We start from the raw sequence: 16,965 nt of genomic DNA, 5'->3' as shown, positions 1-16,965 counted from the left end.
CCAATCTATCAGATGCACAGTTCAAAACATTGGTGATCAGAAAGCTCACGGAATTGGTTGATTTTTGGGCGCAATTTAGATGAAAGGATGCAGGTTACCATAAAAGAGATGCAGGAAGATATGCGGAGGAGAGCCAATAGTGAAAGGAAGGAATCTGAGTCTCAAAACAATACAGTGGACCAGAAGGAAGATAGAATCAACCAAGCAGGAAAGCATGATGAAATAAGAATTCAAAAAATCGAGGAAAAGCTTAAGAGCATCCAGGACACCTTTAAACGGTCCAACATCCGAATTATAGGGGTACCAGAATCGGAAGGGGAAAAGCAACAGATTGAGCACGTATTTGAACAAATAATAAAGGAGAACTTCCCCAATCTGGCAAAGGGAACAGTCTTCCAAGAAATCCAAGAAGCTCAGAGAGCCCCAAAGAAGTTGGACCCAAGAAGAAACACACCAAGGCACATCATCATTACATTAGCCAAGGTAAAAACAAAGGAGAGAATCCTAGAAGCAACAAGAGATAAGGGGACAGTCACCTACAAAGGAGTTCCCATCAGACTGTCAGCTGATTTCTCCAAAGAGACCTTACAGGCAAGAAGGGGCTGGAAAGAAATACTCCAAGTCATGAAAGACAAGGACCTACATCCCAGATTGCTCCATCCAGCAAAGCTTTCATTTAGAATGGAAGGGCAGATAAAGTGCTTCTCAGATAAGGTCAAGTTAAAGGAGTTCATCATCACCAAGCCCTTATTTTATGAAATGCTAAAGGGACTTATCTAAGAAAAGAAGATAAAGAAAAGACATGTATAGTAAAAGGACAGCAAACTCACAAATATTAACAACTGCACCTAAAGCAAAACCAAAAGAAACTAAATAAACAACTAGAACAGGAACAGAACCACAGAAATGGAGGGCACATGGAGGGTTAGCAGCAGGGGGGTGGGAGGAGGAGAGGGGGAAAAGGTATAGAGAATAAGTAGCATAGAATGTAGGTTGAAAATAGATAGGGGGAGGGCAAGAATAGTACGGGAAATGTAGAAGCTAAAGAACTCATAAGTATGACACATGGACATGAACTAAAGGGGGGAAACGTGGGTGGAAGGGGGGTACAGGGTGGAGGGGAGAGAAGGGGGGAAATGGGACAACTGTAATAGCATAATCAATAAAATATATTGAAAAAAAAAAAACAAAGGCAAGAGATTTCAGACCATTGATGACATTCAGGAAGATACAATGGGGCAGCTAATGGCCATTGGGAGAACTGTGTGAGGTCCCAAGGTGCCTACTTTGAAGGGGAATGAAGTGTCATTCTATATACAATGTTTCTCGTATTTTGTATGTTCAATAAATGGCTCTGTTTTTTCATATTACATGGCCGAATACCTTCTGGATAGACCTCATATCTTCTAGTTTCCTCTGAAGATATCAGGAATTACTTTTTTTTTAAAGAATCACCTTTTAAATTGCTTAAATAATCAGATTAAGCCCTTAAAGCAACATAAACAAAGACCCCAGAAAAAAATTAACAAAACTAGCTTTTTTTTCCTATACGGTGGTAAGTGGAGTTATGACAGAATGCAAAATTTGAAATTCTAGGTGTGACATTTGAATCATGAAAGAATTCAGATTTCTGTAATAAAGCTAAATATTTAAAGCCATATACAAATGTAATGTAAAATATGAGATTGCAATTACAATGGTCTGTCATCACAGATACTTGTGTCTTTGTGAGGTGATTCTACAATAACACAGATAATCTGGAAATTATCCGAATGTATAGAAAATTTTCTCTTTGAAATTTATGGGTTTCAAAGTTGTAATAACTGATTGCCTAATAGATACATATTTTTGTGAAATTATTATTTGGCTTTGGGATATTTGAATTCCTGCAGTATTCAAATCATGTATTTGTCCAAAAGTTTCTGAAACTTTTGACTTCTGTACCATGTTTACACAATTGAATTTGATTATACCCTAAGAATCCTAAAACACCAAAAGAACCTATGCACCTCAAGTTCATAGCAATGTTATTTACAGTAGCCAAGTGCTGAAAACAGTCTAAATGCCCATCAGTAAATGAATGGATCAAAAAACTATGGTACATTTACACAATGGAATTTTATGCAGCAGAAAGAAAGAAGGAGCTCCTACCCTTTAGGACAGCACAGATGGAACTGGAGAGCATTATGCTAAGTGAAATAAGCCAAACACTGAAAGACAAATACCATATGATCTCACCTGTAAGTGGAGATCAACCAACCAAACAAGTAAACAAAACATAACCAGAGAAATGGAAATAAAGAACAAATTGACAGTGACCAGAGGGGAGGGGGCAGGGGTATAACAGGGGAGGAAGGGGAAGCGTCAAGTCAAGGAACATGTATAAAGGACCCATGAGCATGGACAGTGGGATGGGGAGACAACTGAATGTGGGAGGTGGAGGTGAGTAGGCCAGGGGAGAGTAATGGGGGGGGGGGGGGGAATAGGATCAACTGTAATTGAACAATAAAAAATAACATATTCATCTCTATATATGCCTATATAATTTTGCATTTTGAATATTTCAGGCAAAACCTACAAATCTTCACATGTATTGTTTGCTAGTCATATGTAACATGAATGTAACAGATATGTCCTTGATAAACCTTTTAAAAATTGAAAAACAGGCTGAGGTCAAGCCAATAGTAATTGGGAGAATCCTATAGGTAGACCTGTAAACCTTGGCATGACAACATATAATGTTGGTATGGGGAACTTAATATATTACAAAATTCATTATTTCATGTCTTGGAAAAAGGAACAAAGTAATTTTTTTATCTTTATCCATGAACATGCTTTTGATTTTTTAGAGAGAGTAGGGAAGGAGAGAGGGTGGGGGAAAAACATGGAGGCGAGAGAGAAACATTGATCGGTTGCCTCTCACATGTCCCTAACTAGGGACTGAACCCGCAGCCTAGACATATCCGCTGACCAGAGATCAAATTTACGATCTCTCAGGCTACAAGACAACGTTCCAACCAACTGAGCCACACTACCCAGGGCAGAGCAAAGTGATTTTGAAAGGGTTAAAAGTTCCAGGATAACATCAAGCAAATTTTAAAGTAATTAATGAATATAAGGGGGGCCCACCCCCCAAAATGGAATTCATTTATAAAAAATTATGTATTTTTACGTGTTTAAACTTCTGTCACCTTCAAAATTCCACTTGATGCAATACATCTAGCAAGATATTTTTTCCCACTACTCAAAATAGTTTTGAACTCGTCAATTTTGGTGCCTTTTAAGTGCTTCTTCCATTTTTTGTTTCACTTCTTACACATCAGGAAAACGTTTTCCTTTGAGGACTTTTTTCATCCAGGGAAACAGAAAAGGAGAGATCTGGTGAAAAGGGCGTGGAGGTCATGCCGTTTTTTGTCAAAAACTGCTCGACACTCAGTCTGGTGTGAGCAGGTGCACTTGTAAAGCATCATCAAATAGGCAAAGACATTGAAAGCTTAGAAAAAGTTAACTGAAGCCCAATGCAGCCTCACAACACCAGCTGGTGCACTGATACAGATGGGTTCCTAGAACATGCACCTTGCAGGGGAAGCCTCTACTACAAGGGGCCCACCCCCCAAAATGTAATTCCTTTTTTGGGGGGTCCCCTCTCATATGAAATGAGTACATTCATTTTAATGAAAAGGAGTCCATTACTTTTAATGTTACTAGAAATTAAATAATAGGTGAAGACTTACCTTACTGAGCTAGAGAGTGTGCATATGAATCTTGTTCCTATAATTTATGCATTCAGTCATTACAGAATGCAGGTAGATCAAATGATTGTGAAGTAAGATTGTTGGGGAGCATTCTGAAAACAGCTGCTTGAGTGTTTTCCATCATCTCAAAGTATGGCAGACCCTTCCACTGGCAGCTGAAAGATACCACCTTCTAAACTTCCCAGTTTTGGGCTGCGACAATGCCAAAAGACAGAGTGAACTGAACGATGGAACCAAGCTTCATCAGATAAGGAGCACACGTGGCCTCAGGGAGGGAGTAATTGGCCAGCTCTACAAATTAACCTGACTGCAATCATGAGTCAAACACAGTCTAAAAGCAGACGGGATTATAAGAAAAATTTAACCTTTATTCATTAATTGTGTCACTCTTGTTAATATTACATTGTCATTTTGGTGCTCATTTATTTTCAGATAAAATATATAATGATATTTACTAGGTGTTTTAGAGTTTTCCAGGAACACTGAACAAATTTCTTATGCTGCTTTTGCCAATGAGAGGAAAATACTGAATGTATTTGTTGGAGATATAAGATACAGTTGACCCTTAAACAACAGGTTTGGTCTCTGCTGGTCAATTTATAAGTGGATTTTTTTTTCCCTAATAAATATATGGTGGGCTTTTTGTATCGCTGGTTTCCCATTCGCAGAGTCAGCCAACCGCAAGTGGAAACTATTCTCCATCAGCAGCTGGGAACCTGGAAATGCGAATCTGTGGGTGTGGGTCCACGGAATCAGAGGACCAATTTAGGTTGTGCCTGGAAGTCCGACTGTGAGGGAGGTCCGTGCCCAACCCCGCGCTGCTCAAAGGTCACTTGCACGACATTTTCAAATGTTTCTTTTAGGATAGATTTAGGGATTGCCCCTGCGAAAGAAGTCAGTCCCCCTAAATAGGTTGGTCTCTTCCCACAATTCTCCACCCCGACACTCGGAAAGCCCAGCCTTTACATCTGCTTCACCTGAGACCTCCCACAATCTCAATGAAGAAAGAACCAAAGTGTTCTTCCACAGAGGACTGGTTGGCGAAGATGGGGTACATAGATATGATGGGATACTGTTCAGCCATCAGAAAAGATGAAATACTGCCATTTGCGACAACCCAGATGGACCCTGAGAATATTATGCTAAGTGAAATAAGTCAGAGAGAGCTAAGAACCGTATGATTTCCCTTGTGTGTGGGATAGAACACTAAAATTCATAGACACAGAAAATGATGTGGTGGTTACCAGAGGGAAGGGGGCTGGGGAGTAGTGAAGGGTAAAGGGGGCCAAGCATGTCATGATGGAAAATGATCTGACGTTGGGTGGTGGGCACACGATGTGATATACAGATCATGTACCAGAGAGTTATATACTTAACTCCCATAGAATTTTATTAACCGATGCCACTTCAATGTGCGTAATTAAAAAAGAGAACTATATATAAAGGCATTTTGATCCTGGTGGATTCCCATTCATAGGAACCACAAGGCCTGGCTGATACCACAAGAAAAGAATATAAAAAAGTACCAGCTGAGGAATGGCAGCAAAATTGCCAAGAATCAGCTGGACTACACCTAGAAAGCACTTTCATATGGAGGCCTTACTTAGATCTTACAACAGCAACTTTTTTGCTTTGCTGTGCCTTGAACACAAGGGAGGTAATGGACACCACCGTCCCTAAGAGGCAGGTGACAGAGAGGACCCTGTTCCCTTGTGTCCTACCGCTGACTGCATTCTCGACCGCCCAGGTCTGTACTGCTGCTTGTGTTTTAGAAAAGGAGGATGTCTAGGTGTTTGGGAGCAAAAGTCTTTATGGAAAGACCTGAAAGAAAAATAAAAATAAATGCTCCAAGAAAGCAGCTGCTCCTATGGAGTTTTTCTATCTGAGGCCAGAGAAAGTAAATTTCTGTCCTTGAAGCTCTCTGCTAGACTCCAGAGATCCAAGAATTTCATGGGAAACTACCCAACTGCTGTCTTCCATTTTGAGAGAATTTCACAGGCATGCCTCTCTCTATATATCCCTGGTAAAGCAATTACATTTGTTTTGCCTTAGTTGGGAAAGGCAACATTGTGTTTAATTTAGCACCGATTTCTGGCTAAATTGTAGTTCTCCAGAGGAACTTAAAAATAGAATATGAGACATATCTAACTATATTCTTTTCATTGCAGCTGCATTTCTGAATGTCCCAACTAGTACAGTTAATTTGAGGAATTTCTTCTACTTATAACCTGAAGCTTCCTGGATCTTCTGTGAATGATGGATGCTTCTAAGGGTAAGGAATATTAAAAATATAAATTCTGTATCTATGAGAGCATTAACAGCTTCAGAACCCATGCCACTTAAAATTCATCCCATGTATTACTATAGGTAAGAAACTCCCTCTTGTCGGTTTTATTACAGAAACTTCAGCTTAAATTTATTTGTGTTTCCACATACATATATACTGTTTGGGGTTCAAGTCAAAACTCAGGTTCCTATTTAAAATTACAGTCACAATCAAGTATAGAGTTAAAAATGAAATATCTTTTCCCTCATCTCTAACTTTCACCTACCTATGAGATAATGCGTTATTTTACTTAAAAATACAGCCAATCCTCATTTTTCACAGATTCATATTTTGAATTCACCTCAGTAAAATTGACTTGTAAAATGCTTATGTTGATTTTGCTGCTATTAGTAGACATCACACATGCATGCTTAGAGCAGCAAAAAATGTGAGCTGCCCAGCACACACATCCCCTGGGTGACAGTCCGCCTGCTTGTTTCTGCTCCGCACTGTAAACTGTTCTTCTTGTGGTCTACTTTAGTACCATGTTTTTCTCATTTTTATACTTTTTGTTGATTTCTCTGCTTAAAAGTGCCCATGGGCATTAAGTGTAGGAAGGCTATGATGTCCTCACAGAGAAAAAATGTGTTAGATATGCCTCATTCAGGCACGAGTTAAAGTACTATTGGCCATGAGTTCAATGTAAATGGATCAACTTTCTCTGTTAAATGAGGAGTCTTTAAAGAGAATACACAGTAGGACAAGGTTATGTCTAGACTGGCTGACAAATTGTTGTGAACACAGGCTTGCAGGAACCTAACATTATATTTCCCTTAAGAGCAATGCCTCCCTGCTCTAACCAGTGTTTCAGTGTGATCAGTCACTAATGCAGTGTTTCCAGGGGCTTTATAGAACGAAACCCCCACAAATAAAGAAAATTCACTGTACTTCATCCTACGCCATGTAGTGTATATAATATGCATGGGATAGTTTCAATCAGGGGTCCTCAAGTTATGACCCATGGGCCAAATCTGGCTCACTGCTTTTTTGTACAGCCTGAAAGCTAAGAAGAGTTTATATACCTTATTTTTTTTCTCTCAAAACAAACCATTGGGGCTTATAAACAACAGAAATTTATACCTCACAGTTCTAGAGGTTGGGAAGTCCAAGATCAGATGAGATGCCAAAAAATTCAGCGTCTGGGGAAGGCTTGATTCCTAGTTCAAAACTCCTGATTTGTCTGTGTCCTCACATGGAAGAAGGTGGCTGGGAGCTCTATGGACCCTTTCATTCTCCCCCCGCCTTTTTTTTTTTTTTTTAAGATTTTGTTTATTTTTAGAGAGAGGGGAAGGGAGAAGGAGAGGAAGAGAAACATCAATGTGTGGTTGCCTCTGGTTTGCCCCCTACTGGGGACTTGTCTGGGCCCTTTCTTATAAGGGCACTAATCCCATTCATGAGGACACCACACTCATGACCAAATCACCTACCAAGGGCCCCACCTCCAAAAAACATCAGGAATTAGGTTTTAACGTATGACTGGGGGGGGGGGGTGGGCTACAAACATTGAGCCTACAGCAGATGCTTTGGTTTAAGTTACTGTCAAAGAACTGTAAAGTAAACATCTTGGATTCACGTATCCATATGCCCTATTCCCCATACAAATTTGATTAATGCTCCTCCCCAGGCACCAGCCTCCATCCCTGTCTTCCTCATTTTAGGATTCAGTAATGCTAGCTAAAGTTACAGGCTTAGGTTCAACTACTCCTTACCATGTTTTGTGTACACTTGGGCATGATTCTTAACCTCTTGAAGCCTCAGTGTTCTCCTTTGTCAAGTGGGGATTAAACAACCCCTAACTCACCAGGTCCTTGCAGGGGGTAGATGAGCTAAAATATAACAAGCTCTCAGCACAAAGCTTGACATTTTTTTCCTACCCCTATAATGTAATGCTGGGCAGACATTAACATGGATGATGGAGAAGATAATGAATCTTGGAAATGTTCATGGTATAATTAATGAGGAAAAAGCAGAGTATAGAACACAATATATAGATATTATTTAAAAGTAAACTTTAAATGGATAAGTTACAAAATAAAAACAATGATATTTTCCAGATGTTAAGATTTGGGAAAATTTTATAGCTTCTTGTGACTTTTCTGAAGTTAAAAATTTCTGTAGTGAAACATACGACTTCCTTCACCATAAAAAGTGCTGTTGCACACATCTTTTTAGAAACACCTCTGTTTGGGCAAAGTGGGAACCTGTGTAATTGTTCTGGATCATTAAATACGATCTTAATTCTTTTTTTAACAGTTACAGTTTTAATGAATTGATATTTAAATGGATAATTGAAGTGATTAATGATTGAACTAAAATGATATCACTTAGAGTGGGATCTAATGATTAATTTATAAAGAAAACAATAATATTAAGCTTTTTATTCTTGACATTTTTATTGATTTACTTGGCAGATGTATGTTATAGCCAACACAAGAGATAGTGATTACAGCAGCAGGTAGGTGGGCTGCAGACCATCATGAGAAAAACATTGCCGAGGTTATTCTTTAGTGCCAGGGGAATCGCCTTGCCTACCCTGCAGGTTGTGTCTTAGGCAAATAGACCAACACCGCCCACTAGTGGTTTGAGGAACAAAGTATCAGTGCTAATAAAGGATGGGCCTTTCATATAGGCTTTATTACACCCATGACTTTCAAATTACAATGAAATTATTTTATATTTATAGACTTTTATAATTCATAATAAACAACTTTATTTTATAGATGAGAAAACTAAGATGTTAAATGAGTAGCCTTAGATGCCACAGCTAGATAGTAACGAAGAAGGGACTAGAACCTGGAACTCCAATGGCCCCAGCCAACATAGTTTCTGCCCAGCTGAGCTGCCTTCTAGTTAGTTTGCTGATATCATGGAAGTCCAAGGTATTTGTCAAACATAGTCCTGAGTTGGAGACTCAGTCATACACAGGAAACTCATAGCTCCTCATTATTTTCAGTTATCCCTTAACTGTGCCTGGTGAGTTGTGAAACCTTGGGTATAGATAGGCCTTCGAATTTGGGGGGCCCTGTTTATTTACCCCAGTTAATGTTATAAAGATAAGATGTACAGGTGACTAATTTAAAACACCACCCAAATGCTTTGTTACTGGTGATGAGGTAAAGCCCACTGGCGAGGGCAAGACTTCCTGGAAACTCATTCCTTTGGGAGCAGCAATAAATGGCAGGATCTAAGATAATTTGTTGCAGACATATTTTCATTGTTAAAAGGGCATGCTGCTCCTTGAGTTAAGGCTAATGTGAAGTTACTGTGGTTCCAATTTCATGACCCCCTGACTCCACAAAGGCAGAATCATGACTTTTATGTCATACATTTTTCTTGTGGAAGAGACAGTGAGGGAAACCACAAAGGTGCTAAGGAACGAGATAGTGACACAGATAAGTCTCAGGATGGGGCAGGACGTGCATATTAGCACGTCTCCTCTTCATTTGGGTCCACGCCCCTCCCCTGACAGTGTTTAGAGATGGGGGAGCGCTTTAAGTCCGTGATGAGGGAGAAATGGACTTCAAACTTCGGAGTTGATTGAAGTGGGAGTTGGACTTATGATTAATGCCTCTAGGTGGTGCCTGTGACCTGCGTTTGGATTCAGCAGCTGTGTCTATCCCAGCAGAGGAGGAGCACGACTGAACCACTTTTCCCTCCTATGTTCCCCTTCCTGAGTTCTGTGGGGAGGCAGAGTTCAAGACCAAAAGGTGACCTCTGTAGGGTGTTCAGTTCCCTTTTCCCAATTTTCTTTGTTTTCTGCTTCCTTTGTGAAGAAGATCATGAAGCTGACATAATAAGCAAGAGGATGAAACCCAAGGAGGAAATGTGAATTTTTAAGCTCATGACATAATTTTATATTTTTAGGGGTGATGAAATGACTCCTTTGTGTATATATTAGCATATAATATTTGTATTATAAGCATACACAGAAGGCATTCTGGTAAATTCCCATATCTTTTACTTTCTGACACTTATGCATAGCTAGTCTTTTCCCCTCCCTTTGTATTTTAGTCCTAGACTGTACAGAATCGCCCCTGTTTTCAGCTTTTGGTGGTTAATTTGACCACTCAGGTGTTTTTGTCCAGGTTGATGTCATGTATGATTGGAGGTTCTGTGAGTGTTACAGTGTAACTAAGGCAAGTGTCCACGTATTAGCCTAGAAAGCAGACCGGAGGAAACTTCAGAGAGCAGCAGGGAAAGGAGTTTTCACATCTTTGGTTTTTGTGATCAGTAACTTTCCAAGGGCAGAGTCTAACCATATCTTGGGTTTGGAACAATGAGGCACAGCACACAGGTCACATAGTTCATGATAAACAAAGCCTGGGTTGAGTGATCAGAGCCCAGCTAACAGTGTCCAGATTTCACTATCTTTCTACCATATCCTTGCTTTTGGTGAATTAAACTGATTTCACAGGCCCCAAATTTGGGGTCAGCTTAGAGTTAGCAATGTTTTACTTGGTAGGGACATTAAAATCCCCCCTAAAACCATGTCCCCACTGCTTCATAAAAGAAGGGATACTTTAACAGCATATGAGTTACAGAAGGATTTAATCTGAGAATCGATGGTAATCTTTTAATTTGGTAGTATAACTGTATGTAGAGCTCCACAGTGTTCCTTTCACCAGGGATGAAGGAACACCCTTTGTTGGCAGTCCTGAGGTATACCAGAGAACCACTGATCTATAGGAGAGGCTCTTCGTTTTTCACATGGAGAAATTGAGGCCCAAATAAATTGATTTGTTTAAGATAGTATGTCTGGAAAGTAGCAGAAAACTATGTTTTCCCTGTGCGTTTCAGTGAGTAGAAACGTGGATAGCTGGCTCCGCATGTGTTAGTTGTTGTGGAGTGGAGGGCACACCCAGAAGCTAAACAGATGCAGTAGTCTATGGCAGGCAGAAAATAGGTTCCATAATGAAATTTTAAATTCTATATCATTATGGCATTTTGATTTTCTATCAAGTTTATTTCTCCCTTTATTCTCTGTTTTGTTTTCATTTTAATTTTTCCCCAGCTTTTCCCAGAATTGTAATTGAAAAGTAGAATTGTATTTATAAGTGGGGACATCCCAATTAAAGGGAATTATCTTCTGGAGGGCAGGTTCCTTGTAGGACAGGCTTCCCCTACTAGGTGAATGTTCTAGGAACCATCTGTATCAGTGTACCAGCTGGTGTTGTTGTGAGAGGCTGCATTCGGCTTCAGTGAATTTTTTTTTGAAGACTCTTTCAACATGTTTACCCATTTCATGATGGTGATTTATGAGCACACCTGCCCACACTGCACTGAGTGTTCATCAGTTTTTGAGTAAAAATGTCATGACCTTCATGCTTCACCCTCCCTATTCACTTGATCTCTCCCAGAGCAAATTTTCTTTTATTTCTCCACATGTAAAAAGTCCTCAAAGGGAAACATTTTGGTGATGTGGAAGAGGTGAAACAAAAAAATAGCAGAAGCACTAAAAAGCATCAAAATTGACAAGTTCAAAAACTGTTTTGAGTAATAGAAAAAAATGTCTCAATAGGTGACTGAAGTTTAACCATGTAAGAATAAATACACAATTTTTTAAATAGGTAAATTCAGGTTTTTTGGGTCCCCCCTCATATTTAAGGAGAACAACACAATGATTTGATATTTGTGTACAATACGAATTGAATATCACAATCAAGGTAATTAACATATCCAATAACTCACAGAAAGATACTTTTTTTTTGGTCCATTTTGCTTCTGAACCTGTTTAGAAATTTATCAGTAGTTCTTCAGGGAAGGGAGCCACGTCTACTCAGTATCTGCTGTGTGACAGGCTCTTTACTAGGTGTTTTGTGTAGTTATTCAGTCTTCGCCCATCTCACAGCCACAAGTGAGATCGGGATGAATAACATTAAATGCCCCAGTTTTCCACACCCTTGGTTTTCACGGTGTTTGGCCTTTTCTTTAGAGGTATAGAACAGTATCTTCTTGTCAACTGGAATTAACCATGCTATTGCCAATATATGTTTATAAAGTCTTCCTAGTTGGTCATTTTACTAAAGCTGTGGTCAAAGGAGGGGCTTTTGGGAAGCACCAAGCAATAGGATTGGGGGAGGGAAATAAATCAAGATGAGTTGTATTTGGATGTAGAATGCGGGGGTGGGGAAAGTAGGAGAATCAAGTCATCAAATACCGTTTCACCTTTTGGAATCATCGCCCATATAGGAAAATGGGTGAAAAGTCCTGGAGTAACCAATCTTCACTAATATGACCACCAGAGGGCATTCCACACTGTCACATTGCAGTGGTTTCTTCTCCAGTAAAATCATAGCAAAGCAGTTTTTCTGTAATTATGTCTTTCTCTGTGTCCATCCTTTCGTCTTCAGGATGAGTCCACAAGGCAGATAATTTGTTCTTGAATGTGTCTTGACTTCTGGTGCTCCCATAAGATTCCATGGAAAATAAATAGTCTTTTAGGGGATTAGATTCTTTAACATATATGAAGTGTTAAACTTGTCAGTTACCTTGATTGACCACTGACTCCTAGGATGACCCTGCCAAAGCTTTCCGTGAAGACGGTGCTGCAGGACGAACATGCCGCTGGAATACCCTCTGCCTCCCAGCTCCGGTTTTCTTCTTTTATTCGGCTCCAGCCCATCGTTTACAGCCAAGCTTAAATTCCTTTCTCTTTAATGAAATATTTTCTGACCCTTTAGTTTTCAGTGAACTTTCTTCTAAAACCTTTTCTTTTTTAAGGTTACATTTATTGGGGCGACACTGGACAGTAAAGTTACATAGGTTTCAAGTGCACATTTCTATGACCCACAATCTGTACACTGCATTCTGTACCTCCACCCAAAGTCAGATCATTTTTTGTAACAACGTATTTGGCCCTCTTTACCCTTTATTGCCCGCCACCCACCTCCTTCTAAAATCTTATCAGCATTCGGGCTTCAGGCCCTAATTCTCCACTTGGCCCCTACTGTCTAGTACCATCAACTCAGGTGTTGCTTTCCCTCTCCACAAAGGTTTAGCACTCCTGGGGGAAAAACAGTGGAAACCTTTTCCCCAGGCCACACCAGGTTGGAGTGGAACTAAGGCCTCAATGACAATGGTAAAACATATTTTTGGCCCTTCACCTTGTTGCACCCAAGAGATTCAGGCGGGTCACCAGCAGCTCTACTGGAGCGGTTGGGGAGAATTCCGCCAGCATTCTCGGCCTTGCCGTCTGTGCAAAGGTGCGTGGTCTGATCTGGAAATAGGGCCCCAATATTTGTCATCGCCAGGGTTTCTGTCAGTGTGCAGAGGATACAGGCTTCATTAAGTTGGACTAAGTGAACTTCACTGAATGGGCCATTCAAGACACCTACCTTACCGCAGAAACAATGCTAGCTCTTTGTACATAAAATCTAAAAAAAAAAACAACACACACACACAACAAAACTTTAATACACATGTTTTAATGTGAATGCAATAGTCATGAGATAACAGAAATCTCCTTTTAAAAAATTACTATCATTATTTCAGTGGATTCATCTTTAAAATTTGTGGCTTATCTTCCTATTGGTTATTATTATTTATTATTGTTATTTTGTAAGCAACTTCCCCTCCCCCCATAGTTTATTTTCCTCACAGTTACTCCTTTCCCTTCTCAGCGGGACAAGGAACCAAATAGCATTTTCAGGGGCAGCTCTGGCTGTGAGAGCGACAAGGCTTCCTGCACACCCTGCTACCGGGAGGCCAGCCTCACCTGGGCTCTGCTTTCTACTGGGTTGGTGTGCTTTGTGAGGCAACCTGACAACGTGAGAAGCAAGTGCTGCAGTTGGCAAGATAAGTTCAGGCCCAATTCATTTCACGGAGCAGGTCTTTTTAGGTGCTGACTGTGTGCCAGGCCTTTTCCAAAGTGCTAGAGGCTCAGTGAGTGGGATGCAGTCCCTGCTGTGAAGGAGCTTTACAATCCAGACAGGACACGAGTTAAACTAAACTGACCTGAAAGCATACGGATGATAGGGAAAGGGGATAAAAGGGTGCTGTTTTAGACAGGATAGACTGGGAAGGCCTCTTTCGCTTGACGTTTGAGCAGCGAGCTGAATGAAAACGGAGGGCGCCTCGGAGGAATCCCAGAGAAGGATGGTCCAGGCAGAAGAGCAAGTGAGAAAAGTCCGGAAGCTTAATGTGTGTGGCGTTTGGGAAAACGCCAGGGTGTTTAGAGATAGTGAGCTTCTTCCCCCCTGGGTTCCACTGTTCATGTTGAACTCTGGTAAATGCCTGCTTTGTTTTTATGCTTAAAAACACATGTTTTGCTATGTAAAGTGCTTGCTATACGTATACAGGAACATCTAGCATATAACCAGCAACAAACTATCTCACGGGTTGGGGCAGTGACAATGAAACTGTTGAAAGATGAAAAAAACTAACATATTTTCAGGCTCCAATTTCACCTGTTTTGTGAGAAGTCCAGTCCCCCAGATTCTTCCAAACCAGTTCTGTGAGTCTCCGTGGGTTCCCCCCCCCCCCACCACCACCCCCGCCCTGCCTGGTCTGTTAGTCCCAGTGGCCATGGCGCCGGTGCTCGCTCCTGCTCTTCCCTCCTGCAGTGATGCTGCTGCTTCTGCTGCCAAAAGCCTTTGGAGACTCTGCGGCGCAGGTGGCTCCTGCCAGGCTGCCCATGCTCCCAGGACTGCCCATCAAAGCTGGCCTCCTCTCCGCTCCTTCCGCAGCGGGGCCCCTCCCGCCGCCCTGCGTGGGGCTCCGTGCTACCCAGGTGATGTGAAGGCAGTGTGCAGTTAATCCTCACTGTGCTCTGTTCTGCGCAGTACAGCCTTGTGAGTGTAACTAACACCGTAAAGAAACCTTAAGGAAATAGGTATTTTAGTGTTTCATGCCCTTTATTTACCCCCTTTTTATGAAAAACCATCTTTCAATTTTTTCCCAATTTAGAACATAAATCCAAGGCCTTTAGTCAAAAATTTTACATGCGGAAGTGTGTCCGTCTATCCTGAGGTGTGACTGACTCTCTTGTACATGTGTACATGTGTGTGTGTTTACAGAAGACTTTTTGTTTTTACAAAAGGGGCATATCACTATGTAATTTTAATAATTTATTTTGAAAAAGTCTGTGTCCACACAATACAGCCATCTCTCCATGAGGTATCCAAATAACAATGGCTTGGGCACCAACTGCACAGAGGAGCAGAAAGTCTGCTCTTTTCCTGGGTGCTTTTTTCCTAGCATCCAAAAACCCTCCCAGGTGACTCCCACCCCTACCTCCTTTCCTTGCCCTCGTTGCTTACCTGTGGCTGTCCTCTGCACCTGAATGCCACCCCAAGGGCCATGGCTGCACCCTGAAGCCCCAGGAGAATTGCCCCAAGGATTTTCCCCAGTGTGGAGCCACCACTGTCAGGGGTTCACCAATGCACTACTACTTGCCTTTGTCCTTGGTCCTGGTGAAAATATCTGTGCATCTACACTTGGAGCGTTAAAAGAAATACTTCTCAGCAACCGTGCTTCACTGAGGTACCCATAGCAAAACTGCCTGGTCCCAATTGGTCCCCAGGTGTTCAATTTTGAGTCATTTATTGATTCATTGACTCACTCTTTTTTTTTCATTCGAGAAAAATGTTCATTGAGTGCTAACTGATTCCACGCCACGCACAGTGCTAAGAGTAGGACAGATGTTTCCCTCTCTTGGGTCCTCAGTGGGCCTGTTGGAACAGCATTAAGTGCATGTTGGTTCTGAAACCTGTGTTCCCTTCCATTTCTTGGACCCTGGGTCTCAATTCTGGTGATCAGTGGCCTAACCTTTCTTATGTGGGTTTCCTTGTGGGCAATAGCTTGTCTTGACATCTGGCTCTGGTTTGGATATATCCATTCTCAGGGGTGTGGCTTTGGGATTCATTTTGTTTTTTAACCAGAAGGCATCTCTTTCTCCACACACATTTATGAAAGCAGGTGGTTCTACTCAGCCCCACCACACAGACCTGGGCCCTAGATTGAATTTCTGTGTTGAGAAGGACCATAATTCTTTTACCTACAAGATCTAAGCTCTGCTTCAGCTGTGACATCCTGTAATAACTGTGTATAATTTGGAATTCTCTTTTTTTCTTGCTCATTCCCCTTTCCTCATCCTTTTAATTTAACTTTATAATAAATGCTAGCAGACATCATCCAATATTTCTTGAAAACATGTCTTTAATAGTTGCATAATCATCTATTGTGTGAATGTACCATAAATGATTTCACCATAATATCGGATAGCGTGTGGGATTTTTTGGTGAGTTTTTGTTGTTATATAAAATGTTGTGATGAAAAACTTCAGATGTAAATCTCAGTCCACACTTATTTCTTTAGGAATGATTTCTAGGGGTAGAATTAATGGTTCTTTCATTAAGAAACATTTTTTAAGAGATTTTTTTTTACCAATTTTTCCTCCTGTCTGCAATGTATGAAACACTATCCCACTGTGTCTTTGTTAACAATGACTTTTAGCATTTGTAACGTTGGTAATTCCATAGATGCATTGTTAGATGCATTGTTTTAATTTATATTTTTTGATTACCACTGAGAATGTACATTTTAATATGCTCTTGGTTTTTCATTTCTATTAGTCTTAATGCTTTCCATACTGACATATAAACTTCCTTTATAAGGTAAGCATAATGGCCCTTTGTTATGTTTGTGCCAAGAGGTTTTTTTCTTCATTATGTTGTCTTTTCATTTTGGCTATAGCATTTTTGATATGTATAAACTTAAAAGTTTTATGTGTTCAAATCTTTGTGTGTGGGATTTCCTAGCAAGTATCATTCACACTCATATGTCAGCTAAATATTCACATATATTTTCCTATTTAATTGCTTTACTTTAAAACTGTTTTTAAAACATGAGCTTCATTAGGTTTTATAGAATAGCTTCTTTTTTTTT

This window comes from Phyllostomus discolor, chromosome 1 (assembly GCF_004126475.2).
Source record: "Phyllostomus discolor isolate MPI-MPIP mPhyDis1 chromosome 1, mPhyDis1.pri.v3, whole genome shotgun sequence".
In the NCBI taxonomy this organism is placed as follows: Eukaryota; Metazoa; Chordata; class Mammalia; order Chiroptera; family Phyllostomidae; genus Phyllostomus; species Phyllostomus discolor.
Note: the sequence above shows the minus strand (reverse complement) of the source record.